Genomic DNA, 21998 nt, shown 5'->3' with positions numbered 1-21998 from the left:
TTTATCAGGTCAATACAACAATCAACAGCCACACAGTAGCAACAGCTGTTTTTGACCAGTGGGACAGTCAATGAGAGGTACCACTCATTGTGAATGCACTGTGTGACAGTCATACAGACGGGTCAAAATCATTCGTCTGATTTTGACCCGTGGGACAGTCAGTGAGAGGTACCACTCAATGTGAATGCACTGTGTGACAGTCATATAGACGGGTCAAAAACAGTCATCTGGTTTTGACCCGTGGGACAGTCATGAGAGGTACCACTCATCGTGAATGCACTGTGGGACAGTCAATGAGAGGTGGGTCAAAATCAGTCGACTGGTTTTGACCCGTGGGACAGTCATGAGAGGTACCACTCAATGTGAATGCACTGTGTGACAGTCATATAGACGGGTCAAAAACAGTCATCTGGTTTTGACCCGTGGGACAGTCATGAGAGGTACCACTCATCGTGAATGCACTGTGGGACAGTCAATGAGAGGTGGGTCAAAATCAGTCGACTGGTTTTGACCCGTGGGACAGTCAATGAGAGGTAGCACTCATCGTGAATGCACTGTGGGACACTCAATGAGAGGCGGGTCAAAATCAGTCGACTGGTTTTGACCCGTAGGACAGTCAATGAGAGGTACCACTCATTGTGAATGCATTGTGGATTACAATATTCCCTCCATGTTTTTTTTTTTGGGGGGGGGGGGGGGCTCAGATATTTCATGTCAGTATAATATCGGGTAGTTGCTGGTGTTTTGTTAGGTGTTTTTTAATTGTGGCGGGGCTCAGATAAATGACAGGATAATAGTTGCTGGTGGATTTCAATACTCCCTTGGTGTGTTTTAGGGAGGGGTGTGATTTTTTAGGGGGGGGGGCCTTCAGATAATTTACAGAGCAGAGTAGTTGCTTGGTGGATTACAATACTTCCTTGGTGGTTTTTGGTTTGATGAGGGGTGTTTGTTTTTGGGGGTTCAGATAATTCTCAGAGGAGCCACAACTGTTATTGACAGGGATCATGATTCAAAAAACAACAGCCACTATGGAGTCGTTCAGTCACCGTTTTGAATTCCCATTAAAACACTGGTTGCACTCGTTTCAGTGTAACTTTCTTGCCAAAACGATGTCTGAATGCTTTTTTATTTAGACCGAATCGGTCAACTCGAAAATAAAACGGCAACTTAAACCCCCTCGGAGGGAGAGTTTAGCGAATAACCAGAATGAGTTTATCTCTTGGTACGATGTCTGAACTATTTTAGCTAAAACGCTGCCTGTTTAGCCAGTGCAGTGACCCGGAGTTACGTAACGCCTTCTCCGTGGCGTGAAACCTGATTTCACTAATTGAGTTCATGCCTGCTTTACATGTGCACTTTGTCAAACAGCTGTTTGACAATACCAACCACTTGCAGACAATACTTTATTATCAAGTCAATACAACAATCAACAGCCACACAGGAGCCACAGCTGTTTGACAATACCAGCCACTTGCAGACAATACTTTATCAGGTCAATACAACAGTCGGCAGCCACACAGTAGCCACAGCTGTTTGACAATGCCAGCCACATGCAGACAATACTTTATCAGGTCAATACAACAATCAACAGCCACAAAGTAGCAACAGCTGTTTGACAATGCCAGCCACTTGCAGACAATACTTTATCAGGTCAATACAACAATCAACAGCCACACAGAGGCCACAGCTGTTTGACAGTACCAGCCACTTGCAGACAATCAACAGCCACACAGTAGCCAAGACTGTTTGGCAATGCCTGCCACTTGCAGACAATACTTTATCAGGTCAATACAACAATCAACAGCCACATGGTAGCCACAGCTGTTTGACAATGCCAGTCACTTGCAGACAATACTTTATCAGGTCAATACATCAATCAACAGCCACACAGTAGCCACTGCTGTTTGGCAATGCCTGCAACTTGCAGACAATACTTTATCAGGTCAATACAACAATTAACAGCCACAAAGTAGCAACAGCTGTTTGACAATGCCAGCCACTTGCAGACAATACTTTATCAGGTCAATACAACAATCAACAGCCACACAGTAGCCACAGCTGTTTGACAATGCCTGCCACTTGCAGACAATACTTTATCAGGTCAATACAACAATCAACAGCCAAACAGTAGCCACCGCTGTTTGACAGTACCAGCACCTTGCAGACAATCAACAGCCACACAGTAGCCAAGGCTGTTTGGCAATGCCTGCCACTTTCAGACAATACTTTATCAGGTCAATACAACAATTAACAGCCACAAAGTAGCAACAGCTGTTTGACAATGGCAGCCACTTGCAGACAATACTTTATCAGGTCAACATGACAATCAACAGCCACACAGGAGCCACAGCTGTTTGACAATACCAGCCACTTGCAGACAATACTTTATCAGGTCAATACAACAGTCAGCAGCCACACAGTAGCCACAGCTGTTTGACAATGCCAGCCACATGCAGACAATACTTTATCAGGTCAATACAACAATCAACAGCCACACAGTAGGCAAAGCTGTTTGGCAATGCCTGCCACTTGCAGACAATACTTTATCAGGTCAACAAAACAATCAACAGCCACACAGTAGCCACAGCTGTTTGACAATACCAGCCACTTGCAGACAATACTTTATCAGGTCAATACAACAATCAACAGCCACACAGTAGCAACAGCTGTTTTTGACCAGTGGGACAGTCAATGAGAGGTACCACTCATTGTGAATGCACTGTGTGACAGTCATACAGACGGGTCAAAATCAGTCATCTGGTTTTGACCCGTGGGACAGTCATGAGAGGTACCACTCAATGTGAATGCACTGTGGGACAGTCAATGAGAGGTGGGTTAAAATCAGTCGACTGGTTTTGACCCGTGGGACAGTCAATGAGAGGTACCACTCATTGTGAATGCACTGAGAGACAGTCAATGAGAGGCGGGTCAAAATCAGTCGACTGGTTTTGACCCGTGGGACAGTCAATGAGAGGTACCACTCATTGTGAATGCACTGTGGGACAGTCAATGAGAGGTGGGTCAAAATCAGTCGACTGGTTTTGACCCGTAGGACAGTCATGAGAGGTACCACTCATCGTGAATGCACTGTGGGACACTCAATGAGAGGTGGGTCAAAATCAGTCGACTGGTTTTGACCCGTGGGACAGTCAATGAGAGGTACCACTCATTGTGAATGCACTGTGGGACACTCAATGAGAGGTGGGTCAAAATCAGTCGACTGGTTTTGACCCGTAGGACAGTCAATGAGAGGTACCACTCATTGTGAATGCATTGTGGATTACAATATTCCCTCCATGTTTTTTTTTTTTTGGGGGGGGGGCTCAGATATTTCATGTCAGTATAATATCGGGTAGTTGCTGGTGTTTTGTTAGGTGTTTTTTAATTGTGGCGGGGCTCAGATAAATGACAGGATAATAGTTGCTGGTGGATTTCAATACTCCCTTGGTGTGTTTTAGGGAGGGGTGTGATTTTTTAGGGGGGGGGGCCTTCAGATAATTTACAGAGCAGAGTAGTTGCTTGGTGGATTACAATACTTCCTTGGTGGTTTTTGGTTTAATGGGGGGTGTTTGTTTTGGGGGGGTTCAGATAATTCTCAGAGGAGCCACAACTGTTTTGACAGGGATCATGATTCAGAAAACACCAGGCACTATGGGGTCGTTCAGACACCGTCTTAATTCCCATTAAAACACTGGTTGAACTTGATTCAGTGTAACTTTCTTGCTAAAACGATGTCTGAACGTTTTTTATTTAAACCGAATCGAGTTGAACTCGAAGATAAAACGGCAACTTAAACCCCCTCGGAGGGAGGGTTTAGCGAATAACCAGAATGAGTTTATCTCCTAGTACAGTGTCTGAACGGTTTAAGCAAAAACGCTGCCCGTTTTATCCAGCGCAGTGACCAGGAGTTACGTAACGCTTTCTCCATGGTGTGCTTTTCTATTAAGCAAACAATGTCCTAATACTCCTACCGTTAAAAAAAAATCCAATTTCAAGTCCAATTTCCGCAAGTTTTCAGACCACATGGTCCGAGTGTCACATCGTGCTCACTCGCACGCACTCGACTCACGATGCCATGACAAACCTGTAGATGTCAATGCAACAACCGATAACCGGAGCATAATTATCATAATACACTAATATATTCAACCAACAGGAAAACCTTGGCGTTGATTGGTCAATATTGCAATGTTAATATCATGTGTATTTTCACGTGACTGACACAGAGATGCCACAGTGTCTGCTTGAAAAAAACGGAACTGGGTCTGCTTGAAAAAAACGGAACTTTTGTGTGTGTGAAAAAGCCACTCCGTGTCCGACACAAAGTGCCCGTTGTCATCTTTATCTTGTAGCCAAGCCAAGTTCTGTTTATTTTTTATTTTGTTTCTATGGCCTTTAAAGCTGTCAGTTCGTTCAATCACTTTGACTTTTTCCATATTCCTAATATTTATTCTGCCTTTGAAGCTGTCGGTTCGTTCAATCACTTTGAATTTTTCCATATTCCTAATATTTATTCTGCCTACCCGAATTTCCAACGTAATATTCGACACGAAACATGCACGATTCCACAACACTGCTGTCGTTGTACATGATCCTTGCACTACGCGATGCGCTCAACGAAAACATGGTTGGTACCCGCATTTATTGTATTCACCTATATCACTGCGATCGGAAACCACCGAAAGCTGAAATGATAGACTTGATTTCCAGGCTGAATGCTACGTGTGCTTAGCACACAACACGCCCACAAGCAGTGAAGCACGCGCGAGGCGCTGTTGTATACTGCGTGCAAGTACGTTGGCCGCTTGTATCGCATGCATGCTCGGCAACAACATATATACACAAAGACTGTTTTTAAGACTACTTCAACGAACAACGTTGTGCCATGCGTGCGCCTTAATGTACTAAATCGAGGTAAAAATCAACGCATTTCCACAGTTTTTCTTCTCTTTTTCTGGTTAATTTGACAGCCGGAAAAAAACGGAATTTTGTGAGTTTCTTTTTAAAAACCGGAATTCCGGTTTAAACCGGAAAAGTGGCATCTCTGTGACATGTTGTGCGGGCAAGTTGATGCAGTAAACCTGGAGTGAAATCTGTTCAATGAAGTCTTGTTTTGAACACTGGTTTTCGAACAACTTTTCAGAACATTTTTTATGTCTTTTTGCACCACGAAAGGTACAGAAAAAAGCACCCAAAATGTAAACACAAAAGGTGTATATGTAAGGGCGATACTTCCAAAAAATGGGGAAATTGCTGCGGCGAACAAGTAACTGTCATCATGTTTACCGGCATGCCACGCTACATGACCGGCCGAGGCTGCGATGTCAAACACGGCATGGCAACACACATCACACGGTGAGTGGCTCGGACCACGTGTAGCGAACTGTCAAAATGGAAGAGTGAAGGCTCTTTTTAGCGCACAGGTTTTGCCGAGGCGGATGTTCTACTTGACCTTAGACATTGAGATAAACTACATGTACTTCGAGTTGAACTTGCTATACGTAAAACGATGTCTGGACGCTCGGTAGTGGTGAGTGACCGTTTCAACGTGAGTGACCATTTTTGCTAACACGGTGTCTGAACATGGCCTATTGTTACCAACTGCAGACAATTCTTTAACTGGTCAACAGCCAATAGACTGCCATTGAACAGCCAAAGCTGTTTGACAATGCCTGCCACTTGCAGACAATACTTATCAAGTCAATACAACAACCAACAGCCACACAGTAGCCACAGCTGTTTGACAATGCCAGCCACTTGCATACAATACTTTATCTGGTCAATACAACAATCAACAGCCACACAGTAGCCACAGCTGTTTGACAATGCCAGCCACTTGCATACAATACTTTATCAGGTAAATACAACAATCAACAGCCACACAGTAGCCACAGCTGTTTGACAATACCCAGCCACTTGTAGACAATACTTTATCAGGTCAATACAACAATCACCAGCCACACAGTAGCCACAGCTGTTTGACAATGCCAGCCACTTGCAGACAATACTTTATAAGGTCAATACAACAATCAACAGCCACACAGTAGTACAGCTGTTTGACAATACCAGCCACTTGCAGACAATACTTTATCAGGTCAATACAACAATCAACAGCCACAGCTGTTTGACAATGCCAGCCACTTGCATACAATACTTTATCAGGTCAAAACAACAATCAACAGCCACACAGTAGTACAGCTGTTTGACAATACCAGCCACTTGCATACAATACTTTATCAGGTCAAAACAACAATCAACAGCCACACAGTAGTACAGCTGTTTGACAATACCAGCTACTTGCAGACAGTACTTTATCAGATCAATACAACAATCAACAGCCACACAGTAGCCACAGCTGTTTGACAATGCCAGCCACTTGCAGACAATACTTTATCAGGTCAATACAACAATCAACAGCTACACAGTATAGTACAGCTGTTTTACAATGCCTGCCACTCACAAACTGCTGACAATATTTTAGGCCCTCCCAAAAAGTTCTGCTTCCCATTACACAGCATTTGAAAATGGGGTGGGCAGGGATTTTTTTTTTGGGGGGGGGAGGGAGGGTATTTTTGACAGGGATGCTTGTCAAGTCAAAAACAGTCAACAGCAATTCAGCACCCACAGCTGTTTTGACAGGGATCATGTTTCAAACAGTCAATACCAGCAACTTACTGATGACAGTACTTTAACGAGTCAATAACAGTCAGCAAATTACATAAGTTTATGGATGTTGCATATAAAGGTAAAAGATGAGCTAGTATTTTTTTCTGGTTTTTTTTTTACTGCAAGGAAAAGGGTGCTTAGGACAAATTCAGTTTCTAATAGGCACTTCCAGTGACATTATCAAGCCATTTTACATTGTTGTCAAACGAGAATATCACAGTTTTCAAACTGGCTTCAAATTTATGATGTGATTAGGGTAATGTATGAACAAGGACAGACATTTTGTGACACATGTCCAGTCTGTTCGTACGTTTAAATCCTAATTATAAAATATCAAATAATTCTTCACATTGACCGAGTTTTCTAGGTTTTGACTGATAGCATTCCTCCAGGGTACATCTTTGCTGGCCACATACTTCATCTTTGATATGTCATACCCAAAAGGTATTAGAAACACCCTAACATTCCTGCAGTTGAATGTGTTGAAGATGTCTCAAGGGGCTAAACCCCCAAACCAGTGAGCAGGGTGATCAATCTCCTCAGGAAGGGTGATGATTAAATTGACTCAAATTCCATCATGATAACAAACCATATCAGCTGCTCATTTTTGTTTGAATTTTTCATTTTTAGTTTAAGTTTTATTGCATTGTTTTATTGATACTTTTTGCTCAAAGAAGAAGAAAGTACTTTCATTAATAGTAAGTCAACAACTTTGAACACTAAACGTGGCGGGGGGGATATCCACAGGATTCATACAAAAGTCGCATTTGTAGATTTGCCTGCTACTACTCTTTGTCAGCAACACTCGGCTATTTGTTGGTTAATCTGCTTATGATTCATGTCGTCAACAATGGTGGACGTACTTCAAATGCATTGTTGACGTTACGAATTTTGCTTCGCTTTTGCTTTCGCGTGAAGTATGAACCGGGCTTTATTGGTTTTTTTTTATGATACTAAATAATTGGATTATTTTTCTTTTGGAAAAGGATTCCAAATAAATGTACACAGAAGTGTGTCAAGCTTGACGTCAAATAACCATGACTCATTTTGTGTGTCATTCCGATGTCAGGTTTACATGTTTTCCTAATTCCTTTTAATCTACTCATCGAGTGGGTCATCATGGCATTTGAACTATATCTGAGTCTATTTACTCTTCTGTGAGTCAATTTTGAATGACTCACCAAGTGAGTCCAAAATATTTTGGAACAAATTTGAGGACACCTGCAATCAATATGTCACCCAACCAAACAAGCTGGATACTATTAGTGAAATTTATGACAACTTTCTACATCAAATTGATACGGCTATGATCAACTCTATCCCCCAAACCAACCCTAACCATTCTAAACCTCCCTCCTCATGGTGGAATGACGAGTGCCAACAAGCCATCCTCAATAAGAAGGAAGCCTTAAAAACAATAAGAAAAACCCCGCCTCCCATCAGACCTCATCGCATACAAGAAGGCCTGTGCCGTAGCGAGGAAAATGATCCATAATGCTAACCGAAAAGACTGGCAAAACTTCTGATAATTTCAACAAAGTCAGCAGCAATAATAACTACCATTCTTCATTTATCCCTAGGAAAGACAAAGCCGAAGAACTTGTCATTGACAATTATAAGGACAGTGTTATCAATGAACCCTTCAATATACAGGAATTACATCACGCTATTCACTCCTCCGAATATAACTCTCCTGGTAAAGATGGTGTTAGTAATAATTACGAAATGGATTAACAACTTTCCGGACTACTTCAGCTGCCAAGTTCTTAGGATTAATTTTTGACAGTAAACTTACCTGGACAAATCACTGTTCACATTGACAGTGTCAGAACCAAATATAAAAAGAGACTCAATATCTTACGATGCATATATGCGATAATTCCTGGGAAGCTAAGTGCAAAACACTATACCAACTATACTCAGCACTTATCAACCCATATTAGAATACAGCTGTGAAGCATTCGAATCTGCCTCTCAGACAACTAAACAAAGTCTTGACAGCTTTCAATACCAAGCTCTAAAAATCTGCACAGGAGCCATTCAAAGTGTACACCGCTCTACCGACTTCAAACAGAATGCTGTGATCCTCCCCTTGCACTACGACGACAGTTCATGAGCAACTTATACAGGAGAAATTCCCTCAATAATCACCCAAATGACCACGTTAACCTCGATAACTGGCAAAAACATTATTTCTCAAAAAAAAGAGATTCCTCCACCCATAACACCCCATTCGAAGCAAGGACCTCAGCTAAATATCCTCTGACCATTTTCCCCTCTACATGATCCTTTCCCGTATTGGCATTATATTAATCCCAATATCTCCACAGAAATTCACTCTCCCGTGGCACATACTGATAGCATACATACGACAAACAAAATATTAGTCTGGAAATTATCAATACCAAATGGAATAATCTGGACTACAAAAACAGCTTGAGATATGAGGTGCCCTTCTCGTTCACCAGCTGGGGCCTACAATGTTCCCAAGAAATCATCATGCACAGACTACGCCTTGGTGCATACAAAGGCATGAAGACCTTCCTCCACAAAATTGGCAAACATCCCGATGGTTTATGTGAATTGTGTGCATGTTCAGATGATGTCACTCATTTCCTTCTCAAATGCCGTAAATACAATACCGAACGACAATCCCTTCAAAAATCACTGGGCCTCTCAAATGACTCTCCATCAAATCCTTGGATCCAAACAAAACTGTCATTGTCGCAAGAGGGCGCAATTTTGTTTCTTTATATTATATTTAATATTCATTAATTCTTTTTTTTTTGTCAGTGACGTGTCCCGGAAACCAAAACTATTTTTCAAGTCGAACCTGGTTAGTGACAGCCATCAAATCCTTGGATACAAAAAGAGGGGCCAATCATCACCAAACAACTACAGACCAGTTTCCCTCACGTGGGTAGCCTGCAAATTACTGGAACATATCTTTAATCACTTGTGTGAAACCCAACTCATAAACACCATGGAAGAAATCCATCGACACCGAGATCAAAATAACAAAGCTCAGAAAGATGTGCAGGTGCTTGACTTCAGCAAAGCATTCGACACTGTAGCCCATGAGAGATTACTTCATAAAATAGAACACTACGGGATTAGAGGTAACACCTTGACATGGATCAGAACATGGTTAACCAACACAACCCAACAAGTAGTTGTAGATGGAAAAAAATCAGCTCTACATCAATTGCATCAGGAGTCCCCCAATGACATTGGTGACAACATTAGCAAAGACACCAAAATCAAGTTATCTGCTGATGACTGCCTACTATTCCGACGCATTGCTAACTTCAATGACCAACAACAACTCCAAAAAGATCTGGATAGCCTTGTGAGCTGGTCTCATCAATGGCAGATGTCATTTAAGCCACAGAAATGTCACACCCTACATATGACAAGAAGCAAAAATCATCATGATAATATCTACAGATTGATGAATGCCAACCTTTCTGTTGTACCCAATCATCCATACCTTGGAGTTGAAATTCAAAAACATTTGTCATGGTCTCTTCACATCAATCAAATAGCAAGCAGAGCTAATACAACACTTGGTTTTGTGAGCCTATGCCTCCAACACTGCAGAACAGTCAGCAGGGTCACTATGCTTTACCACTCCATCCATGAAGAAATTGCCCTTAACATCCCTTATTACATCACCCCAGTAGAACGACCACAAAGAAATAGACATAATCAGCCCTACGCTTCCTTGCAATGCCGCACACAAGCGTACCACAAAAGTTTGTTCCCAAACACGACTGAAGACTGAAACGGGCTCCCAAATGATCTTATTCATCAAACATCATCGTCCCAATGTAAGATATCCCTAGGAAAACATCTTTCATCACAACCTTAACTTCACGCTTGCACGGCACCGGCGTGAAGTCAAACTGCATGATGATGCCTAGCAGCGATATCCAGTCAACTCTCTGAGATTCTGTCATCACATTCTTAAATTTGTTAAAAAGTGTAATGTCACGATTCAACCATCCTTTTTTACCAGACTACCTCTCAAACTGAATTGACATTGCATGACTGGACATGGCGTCGCGTTATCGTCACCTGGGGGTACAAAGACTCAGGGTCAATAGAACAGAGGATCAAGCAGAGGATATGAACCAAAAACTGTTCAATTCATTCAAGGATAACTAAGGCTACACCATGGAACAAAAGAGGAATCAAACCAAGGTGCCCATGCAGAACATAAACTTCCTACTTACTTTATCATCAATGTAAGTCAGCACAACTCCATCAATCAGTACAGGTTGATCCATGTCTCAATGGTGTGCTCGATTGATTGCCTGGTCCACTGCTTCGTTACCACCCAAATAACTCCCCAACCAAGAGAACTAACTCAGACTGGTTGATTTCAATCAGCTGTTTGTGCAAAAATAACAAAACAGGAATAACAGTAATCATAAGGAAATGAAACATTTTCTATCTTTGTGCAGTTCTCTCTTGAAGGCAATAAATTGTATTCTGTTTTTTACATCGTGTTTCTACATTGGAAGCTACGGCAACAGTTGAAAATAAGTTACAACGAATTGCAATACGACAGCTGTTTCTTGCAGCGTGTTCTTGAAAGCGTGTTTGGCAATTAAACCGTGTGATTTGTGATTTTTTTAAATTTCATTTCAACCAGCAAACTAGTGCTTAAAATCTAAACAAGGATGCTTAATAACTAACCTGATGAAGTTTTGGCTCTATGAATGCTCTATATTTCAAGAAAACTGAACAAACATAACCACAATATTCTGAATCTCAAATGCCAAAGTTGCTGAGTCATATTTTGAATTGCGCCCTCTCATGACACATTCCCCAAATCAGCATTGGGACATGATTCTCATTCAGCCGGTTTCACATATTTGTGGATGCTCCAATTGAAAACCAAGAATAAACTGAACTGTTATACACTGCCCAGTTAAGTTAGGAATATATGTCTATGTAGAACAAAGGTTCACAAAATTAATTCCCTTTCCAGTACAATCAATGATTATGTTAAAAAATGTATCTTTAATAGTGTGATAAATTTCAGTAAATATTCTATGTGCGCAAAAAAGTTATTTCTGATTTGATGACATCATCATTCAAAAGCGGTTAGTGAATACTGATAAATTCGGAGAGGATACATTTTCATTGTGAAGTGAAAATAACATATGAAAATATGGGAAATATAATTGTTTGTATTATTAATAACACCTAACTTCCGGTTTGATGACATCACAGCATTAGAGTTATTGTAATGAACATTGTAATGGATATCATTACTTGGACTACGAAGATATGACAGGGATCAAATGATAGAATTAAATTAAAAATATGATCCTTTTCAAATTCTAAAATTAAAGAAAGCAAACTCTATTTGATGTGCCGCTAGGGGCGCCCTTTCGGATGATGACGTCATCACACTTTTTTTGTGTCTGGTTTTCCTCACTTTCATAATATGTGTGTAGTAAAATGCTTCCACTTTTGACTTGCATTCGGTTTTTATTTCCTGTAACAGCGGAAGTGAAGGTCAAGCGGTTTTCTGTCTGGAACAAAAAATATTTCTCACGGCATAGTCTACAACCTCACAAAAAACGAACACGATACTCTATGTAGTTCAAAAGATACAGCGCAAACTATTTTGTCAGAATTTGCCCTGAAATTGCTTGTAACTTGATACTTGATGACGTCATGATGACGTAACAAAATTTAGAACATCTTCGTAACATGGTACAAGTTCACACTAGGTTTCTGGATCATACTGTGACGAAAATGCCCCCAAATCCCACTTTTTACTTAAGTTTTATTACTCTAAGTCTTACATATATCCTCCTAGAGATCTGGCATTTTTGTCTAGAAAATTCCTGTTGTCTTTTCAGGTACTACTTCTAGGTAGTTTTGAGTATTTTTCTGCCGAAATTCTGTGTGTACACTCACGTGTTAGCCCTGGTTGACTCCCTTTCCTCCCTAGTCGTATTGCAATGAAGACTTCGTCCAACCTGGGCTAACTCACATGTTTGTTTACACATGTCAGCTGTGCTATATATAGCGTGATGGTAAAATCCAACATGGCTGCCATTTGAGCGGCGCTTAAAACGTTTCTGATTGGCTGAAAGTTCTAAAATTATTTCTAGCAAACTGAGACTTCTAAAACGTAATTTATATTATTAGAACGTTTTACTAAATAATTATGTAGCTTCTTTAGATGTGAAGTTGTCTAATTTGAATCAACTTTGAAAGTTGGGCAAGTTTTGATGACTTTTCTGTCAGATTTCGTCTGGTAAGTCACAGCCTCGACTCCATGGGCGCGTGCGCATTCCTTCACTAACCCCTGGCCGTGATGTACACATAAATGATGCTGACTGGCTTTTCAGAGCGTACTGCGCACGCATTTCGAAGATTGATACATTTAATACAAATCTTTGCTAAATAACGCAATGTCCAAACCTTATGTTTGAAAGGATGGATTCTTCAAAATCACAATTTTTAACATTTTAAAGATGGCGTCGGCACGTCAAACGGATAAACTTCTGCCTAATTACCGTATAATGTGCCATATTTTGATACATTTAAATTACACAATTCCAGGGGTTAAGATCGCGCAAGGCATGATGGGAAGCAACATGGCTCAGCAAGATCTCGTACCCATGGGAACAAGGTTGGGTAAGTCAGTGACTGTCTCATGATTATTCATATCTGTGACATCACTGAATTTTCTTCAATGAACTTAAAGGGAAAATACATCATTTGCTTTTGCTGTAATTTTCAGAAATGAATGGAATTGGGGGGTTTGGAAATATATAGCAAATGTAGTTACACTGACCTTTTGAGGTTTTGGGTTCAAAAATGTTATAAAAACCAAGAAAAACAATCATTTTCCTGTAGTCTGGTTCCCTGACTCCATATAAGAAGAAACAGAGCAGTTTACATACATTGGGGAATTGTAAGGTCAGAGAACCAGTCTAGCTGGCTCGTACCCGTTCATAGGTGTGTAATTGATTGCAAACAAGTGCGATGGTCAATTGGGGCCAGTATTTGGAAAAAAGCCAGTTTTTTCCAACGCTGGTCAGCCGACCAGTGTTTGAAATTGATACAAGAATACCACTTTTCTTGAAAATGACAGTATACCAGGTGCCATGATTTTACAGGATGCTTTACACTGTCATTCACTAATAGTCCAGCAAGGTATTTCAAAATGATTTGGTAGTTTTATTTTTTGATGTTTGCAAATGTTGTATTTTCCCTTTAAGGTTTTTTTTCATTCATTCACTACTTGTAAAAGTGAGCATTTGGGGGATTCTGTACAATTTATTCACATGTTTACAACAGATTTACTGTAAGGAATGTCTTGAAGATTAATTTAAGCCTTTTTGTGTGATATTTTGCTGTATAATTCTGGAGAAATTGAGGAGAAACTATCGCTATGTGAATTCAGTATACTGTGATTTTTACAAAATGGGCGTGGCCTATTAACTATCGCGTACTTTTTATTTTCGCGCTGGGCCAATAGGGTATAAATAGGGCAGATTTTGTTCATTTTGGGTACGGTTCTTTGATGGGTGTTGGTCTACTGCTAGCTGCGAACTCTACTGCTGATCTCTAACTGTATTTACACATAGTGCTTTGGCCAGTTTGGGGAGCTGAGATACTTAGAGAATGTGTCATCTTTACAACTTGAGTTGGGGGAGCCAACTTGATGAAATTGGGGAGCTGAGCTGAGCTGGGCAGCAAAGTTTTGGGGAGCAAAGTTTTGGGGAGAAAAACTTTGGGGAGCCAGAGTCGGAGAGCGGATATCTAGACAGTTAGTAACTGTGATTTACATCAGTTGTAGCTGATATCTTTAATTATTAAGACTCTGACAGGAGTCAGGGGATCTTGAGATCAGGCTGGAGTCAGGCTGCTGAGTCGGATTTCATCGAGGAATATCAAGAGAGGCCTGGGCCTATTAGATTTTATTGCCGGACCACTCAATTAGAACACATTGGGGGGGGGGGGGGGGGGAATCACAGGAATTTAAAAAAATGTATCACTTGACACATGTTTGGAAATTGATAGAATGCGAAAAGGTTGTCACCCATTTGTGCATTCCCAAGTTGCAAACCAAGTGCAATTAGAGTGCATGGGGAGGGGGGATTTACAGAAATTTTCAAAAATGTGTCACTTGACACGCAAGAAGGTATGCGAGAAGGTTGTCATTCATTTGTGGCTTCCCAAATTGTAACAACGCATTGGGGGATTTACAAAAATTTCCAAAAATGTGTCACTTGACACATCTTTGGAAAGGATCTTATTTTGTTTTCTGCAAATTGACAGCATGCCAGAAGGTTGTCAACCATTCGTGAATTAAGTACAAATTAGAACACATAGAGGAGTAGGAGGATTCACAGAAATTTCCAAAAATGTGTCACTTGACACACGTTTGGAAGCTGATAGCATGCGAGAAGGTTGTCACTCATTTGTAAATCCCCCGAATGCAAACCAAGAACAAATTAGAGCACATGGGGGGATTTACAGAAATTTCCAAAAATGTGTCGCTTGACACATTTTTTTTGGGGGGGGGGATTAGAACACAGGGGGGGGGGGCAGATAAACAGAAATGTCCACAAATGTGCCTCTTGACACATGTTTGGAAATTGACGTCATGCAAGGTTGTCACTCATTCGTGGATCCCCCAATTGCAACCAATTACAAATTAGAATGCATGGGGGAAGGGCGGATTCACAGAAATTTCCAAAAATGTGTCACTTGACAAACGTTTGGAAATTGGCAGCATGTGAGAAGGTTGTCACCCATTTGTGCATTCCCCAAAAGGTCTCGTAAAATGACCTATTGCATAATGTGTATCGGCCGCGTCGACATTCGAAAAACATTTCAAGCAATAAGCGCACATGTTTGGAACATTTTCAACACTGCGCAATGCATGATATATTGCATAAAATACGTAGTAATAAACATCAACTTATTTAAAACACAAAAACGTGAGGTAAACATATGAGTTTTCACAGAAGATTTAAATACAGACAATGATGATGACTGGCAAATTTCAAGGGGTAGATTGTTCCAGAGTTTGGGAGCGGCGCTTGAGAAAGACCGGTCTCCCCAAGAGTGATTGGTGCGGGGAACAGTAAGCTGTAGTGCTCTGGCCGAACGAAGTCTACTTGACGGCTGATATTTTCGAGATAATGTCCGTTATATAGTCCGGTGAAGTTCCTTGTAGTGACTTGAAAGCGAGAAGGAGGATCTTGAAGGCAATGTGATCAGCGATGGGGAGCCAGTGAAGGGACTTGAAGACGGGGGTGATATGAGTGGTGCGTCTGGATAAGGCGATGAGGCAAGCAGTGGCATTTTGGAGGCGTTGAAGTTTGTTGATTTGGTGTTGTGGCAGGTTATACATGAGGGAATTACAAAAATCTAAGCGCGAAGTTATAAATGCATGGACGAGTTGCTCAGTGGCCGTACGATTTAGATACTTCCGAATGAAGCCAAGATTACGGAGATGAAATCTGACTGATTTTGACACTGCTGATATCTGATCAATGTGGGACATGTGGGGGTCGAAAGTGACACCTAGGTTGCGACACTTGTTGGAAGGATGGATGTGGCAATCTCCAGTCCTAATGCTTGTGATATTGAACTTGGAGTTGTTATTTTGAGCCACACAGGATAAATTCAGACTTGTTGTCATTGAGTGGTCGGGCACAAACCGACCACTCTTTGGATCTGTTACGATTAATCTTTCTTTCTTTCTTTCTTTGAGTGGTCGGGCACAACCCGACCACTGTCTAGAATTGTTCCGATTAATCTTTCTTTCTTTTTTTTTTTCTTTGGACAATAATTCTCCGCAGCTTTACTCCTAAACTGTTCAAGATATGAACACATATCGACCCTGATATCGAGTAGTGCATATTGTCCTGACGTCATGATGACGTCATCAGGTATCAAATTACAAGCAATTTAGTGTTTCTATTTTTTAATCATTACAAATCGATACAAAATCAACCGTGAGAGACCGGAACTTGTTTTTTAACAGCAGTCAATAGAATAATACTCGGTCTTCAATTTACTTCCTGAGTGTCAAATCATACAACCCTTACTTCCGGTCGAAACCGGTCGAACCTGGAAGTTATGAACGTACTTTCAACGATGTTAGTCTTCGGCACGAAAGTACTTTTCAAAACTGTAACCGATGACGTCATGGAATATTAGAGCGCCCTCTAGCGGCAGGTTGAAAAATGTCCAAAATGCATTTTAAATAGATGTCTGTGGCGAAGTTTGCTGTAATCTTTTGAAAATTAGTATATATGATGACCTTCATGCAAACAACACATGTGTGAAATTTGAAGCCAATGATGTCATCAGACGGGAAGTTACAACGGAAAGACTTTTTATTCTTCAAAAATTGCTAAAAAATCAATCGTGAGAGATATAATCTTAAATTGTCCATTAAATGATAGATTAAACATTGGCGTCAATTGTGCCAGGCGCGTGGCTTGTCAAATTGTTCACACACGTGACCCGCCGCCAACAAAAATACCCTAACGGTAGTCCGTCGCTCAAAAATTCAATGAAAACGTAGAGCTGGGTGTGCGTGAGTACACTGCATTTACAGGACATCCATTGTACATGCATTCAGTGGAGATCCATTATTTCATCATCGTCATGCTTGTTGGAATGGGGCCAAACACGTGGCGCGTAGTCTTGTGCTCAAGACGCTTGGTCTTCTATAACAAATCCCATAGACTTTGTGCACGATTTATCTCGTCAGCATTTTAGTCATAAAGCACACTCATTATGACATTGAAACTTAACATAGTCAAAGCAAAGGTCGTTGGCGAAGATAGACGCAATGATGACATCATCATGTGATTTATTATGAACATTTGAATATTTATTTAAGCCCATAGACTTTGTACACAGTTTTTCCACTTTGTGCCCTTCTTTTTCAAGGGACCTTTTTGGCCACTTTTCAATGGGGAATCTTCATCAAAGTAACACTAAGCAAAGACCTTAATGCTAAGATTGTGCCAGAACAATAATGGCATGATGACGTCATCAGGTGTCACGTGACAAGCAATTAAACTTTGATATTTTGTTACCTTTAAAAATCTATATAAAATCAATAATGAGATCTGTCGTCTTGCTGTTTGCGGCAAGTAAATTAAGGTCTTTATTTTTTTAACATGTACGTAAAACCACATGACCCTTGCTTCCGGTCGAAACTGGAAGTGGCTTATTATTGGCTTATTATTTAAAATTGGTAATAGATATGAACTTGCTTTCAATGGTGTTAGTCTCTGGCCAGACAATATTCTTCAAAACTTGTACCGGTGACGTAATGAAATTCTCGACCACCCTCTTGCGGCAGGTTTAAGAATGTCCAAAATGCATTTTGAATAGATGTCTGTGGCGAAGTGTTTTGTAATCACCTTAAAACTGGCATATATAATGACCTTCATGCAAACAACAGATGTGTGAAGTTTGAAGTTGATGACGTCATCAGACCGGAAGTTACAACGAAAAGACCTTCTATTCTTCAAAAATAAATCAATCCTGAGAGATATAATCGTGAATTGTCCATTGAATGACAGCTTAAACATTGGCGTCAATTGTGCCAGGTTTCGTGGCTTGTCTAATTGTTCACACACGTGACCCGCCACCGACATAAATACCCTAATAGTAGTCCGTCGCTCAAAAATTCAATGAAAGCATAGCGCGTCGCCGTTCGGCGCGCACGCCCGCTGAACGTAGCCTGGCTTTTCGTTTGCTTTTCGCGGGCGTACATGTACATGTACAGTTATTAGTATGTAGACTCTGAGAAAGTCTGAGGAGAAGTACTGTCGTCACGCGTGTACGACTAAAATAGATCGCTGCGCGAGTCTTCGTCTTGAAAAAAGGCAAGACAGAAAAGCGCGCATGCGCAGTTAATGTGTCATAACCGGGGTTAAGCTTGTACACTGCATGCACACTGTGATTCGGAAAGTAGAATCAGTGCACTTATTACGCTGTTCACTTTGTTAGTCTTTACATAAAAAATATTCATAACTTAGCTGGACAGTGTTTCATAAAATAGTTGTCTACCCGACCACTCTGCGTTTGTAACAACAAACGCCAAGCTCTAGTTCTTTCTTTCTTTTTTTTTTTTCGGACAATACTTCTCCATGGGTTTTCTCTTAAACGGTATATGGTATGAACTTGTAACTTTCAATATATATCAACCCTCATCCGAAGTGGTGCATATTACTCTGACGTCATGATTACGTCATCAGGTGTCAAATTACAAGTGATTTTATCTGAAAAAGTGACCAATTACTTTACCTATAACTCTTGAACTAAATAATCAATGATGTTTGTATTCTGTAGTGAGATAGACTATCAATTGCTCAACATTTTTTGTCATGTACGTAAACTCGCCTGACCTTTACTTCCGGGTCCACCGGAAGGTCAAAGTTAGGTGAATTCAAAATGAAGACGTTAGCCTGAAATCAAAACAAAGCAAAATTTCTTCCGAACGGTTTACGGTATGATCACAAAACCTTGTGTGAACTTGTACCATGTTACGAAGATGTTATAAATTTTGTTACGTCATCATGACATCATCGGGTATAAAATTACAAGCGATTTAAGGGCAAATTTTGACAAAATAGTTTGCCCTTAAATCTTTTGAACTAAATAGAGTGCCGTGTTCTTTTTTCGTGAGGTTGTAGACTATGCCGTGAGAAACATTTCGGGTTCCCGGACGCAAAACCGCTTGACCTTTACTTCCGGTGTTACCAGAAGTGCAATAAAAACTGAATATAACTCAAAAGCGGAAGCATTTTACTACAGACATATATATTATGAAAGTGTTTAGTGAGGAATGCAAGACGCAAAAAAACAGTGGGATGACGTCAATTCAAAAGGGCGCCCCTATCGACACATAAGATCGAGTTTCCCTTCTTTAATTGTAAAACCATCCCTCCAAATTTTACCAAATCACCTCTTGACATTCTCTGATTAACCACAGATAACTTGGCAAGGTTTCAAATTCATGTCGTCATCAGACCAGAAGTTACTTTAAGGAGAATTTGAAAAAGATCATGGTTTTAATTTAATTCTATCATTTGATTCCTGTCATATCTTTGAAGTCCAAATAATGATATCCATTACAATGTTCACCTTTGGATCTCTAATGCTGTGACGTCATCAAACCGGAAGTTAGGTGTTATCAATACGTCATCAAACTGGAAGTTAGGTGTTATTAATACAAACAATTATATTTCCCATATTTTCATACGTTATTTTAACTTTACAATGAAAAATTATCCTCTCCGAACTTTATCAGTATTCACTAACCGTTTTTGACTGATGACGTCATCAAACCAGAAATAACTTTTTGTGCACATCATGAGAATGTTTACTGAAATTTATCACACCGTTAAAGATACCTTTTTGAAACATTGATTGTATTTGAAGGGATTTTGATCCCGTTTTTCTACATAAACATATATTCCTAACTTAACTGGGCAGTGTAAAATGAAAGGCTGTCCGCCCGACCACTCTGCGTTTGTAACTCAACAAACGCGAAACTCTAGTTCAATTTGAGACTGTTTGTCATCATTCATGTCTTGATCTCATCAATGCAAGCCTCAAGATTCTCCAGGGCAGACACAGCATTGGGTTGAGATGGATTGAAGGATTGATACAGCTGTATGTCATCAGCATAGCAGTGATATTACAGGTTGTGTTTCTGGATGATCTGGCCGAGTGGGACGGTGAATAACATGGGACCGCCAACCGATCCTTGAGGAACACCACAGTCAAGGGAGGCAGGGGCAGATAATACTCCATTGAAGTTAACAGACTGTTGCCGGTCTGCAAGGTATGAGTCAAACCACTGCAAGGCTGCATCGTGCACTCCCAAAGAGTGCAAGCGACTGATCAGGATGCGTGATCTATGGTGTCAAATGCTGATGACAGATCGAGAAGCACAAGCACCATTACTTTGCCAACATCCATCTGTCGTAGGATGTGGTCGCGGACAGATGAACAAGTAATGTTTCTACATTATGGTTCTGACGATTTGCAGATTGGCGACTATCCAATAGATCATTATTCCGTAAATGCATCGACAGCCTGGAGATAGCAACACGCTCAAGTAACTTTGAGATGTACGGCAAGTTGGAAACTGGGCGGTAGTATTGGAGTTCTTTAACAATGCTGGACACACGTGGGCAACTTTGAAAACAGAAGGAACAACACTGCATTGCAGGCTGCGGTTGATAATCGTGGTGATGGCAGGAACGATGGATTCAGAACATTGCTTAAGGAGCCAGGTTGGCCATAGGGTTCAAGTCACATGATTGATTTGGCTGGGAATTTGAAGATGACAGTGCAAACCTCATCTTGAGAGGCGGAACAGAGACTGGTCATGCAGTGTCTCATCTTGAGAGGCGGAACGGAGACTGGTCAGTGTAGTTTGTGTTGGCGGGGTGGGGGTAGAAGTATCTGTATCTGGCACAAGGAGAGGTAGTGCATCACGAATCGAAGAAATCTTGGACGTGAAAAAAACGGCTGAAATGGTCAGCCGGTGACTTGTCAGAATCGTACTTGTGGTATTAAGAAGATTCCTTATTCCTATGGAGAAGCTTGTTGGTGACACGAAAACAGTTGTTTTTGATCACCGGAACACTTGGAGACTATTTCTGAGTAATGGGTTCTTTTAGCCTTACGGATCAGCGAGATCACATGCTGGCATTGTTGGTGATGTAGTTGGAGGTCAATCTCGAGTGAGGATGCATGCCACCTGTGCTCAAGCTGTCTTCGTCTGTGCTTAGCTTGGAACACCTCATCAGTGTACCAACCAGTGTCGGGCTGAAAAGAAATGACGGAACTCGTACTCAGGCAGCAAAGTACTCGAACTCGAAAAGCAGGACTCGGGGGAAATGGTATAGCTTGACTTTATACACCATGGCCTTATTTTATCAATACTTTCAGTTTGAAATGGTTGATTGGCTTGTGGTAAAATCGAAGTTTCCTGATTTTCCTCTGTGCACGTCCAGACAAACACAACAGCTAGCCGTGATTGGGTCTGCATATCGGTCTGACTGGGTCTGGGCCAATTATTATGCACAATCAACCATTTGCCATAGGGCTGTATTCGGAATACAACTACTTGTACTCGTACTCGGAAGTAAAGTACTCGTACTCGGAAGTATAAGTACTCATACTCGGAGACCTGTTCTTGTACTCGGAGGTACTCGTACTCGTACTCGTACTCGTACTCGGTTACTTAAGTACTCAGGGATGTGATTGGGATGTGACTAAAACCCTGAAAATGTTATGCACGAGTACAA

The 21998-nt window shown here is 40.9% G+C and overlaps 1 long non-coding RNA gene across 1 annotated transcript in view; it reads right to left on the bottom strand.

Annotated features, from left to right (window-relative positions):
- Positions 1 to 10884: 10884 nt before the first annotated feature.
- LOC119733320 overlaps positions 10885 to 21998 on the bottom strand; it is a 35277-nt gene continuing 24163 nt past the window's right edge. Inside the window, exon 3 of the long non-coding RNA XR_005271774.1 lies at positions 10885 to 11058. This is a non-coding gene — a long non-coding RNA (uncharacterized LOC119733320). The remainder of the gene's footprint in view (positions 11059 to 21998) is intronic.

The sequence above is a fragment of the Patiria miniata genome, unplaced genomic scaffold, assembly GCF_015706575.1.
Source record: "Patiria miniata isolate m_02_andy unplaced genomic scaffold, ASM1570657v1 HiC_scaffold_25, whole genome shotgun sequence".
Classification (NCBI taxonomy): Eukaryota; Metazoa; Echinodermata; class Asteroidea; order Valvatida; family Asterinidae; genus Patiria; species Patiria miniata.
Note: the sequence above shows the minus strand (reverse complement) of the source record. Positions and strands in the feature narration are given on the sequence as shown.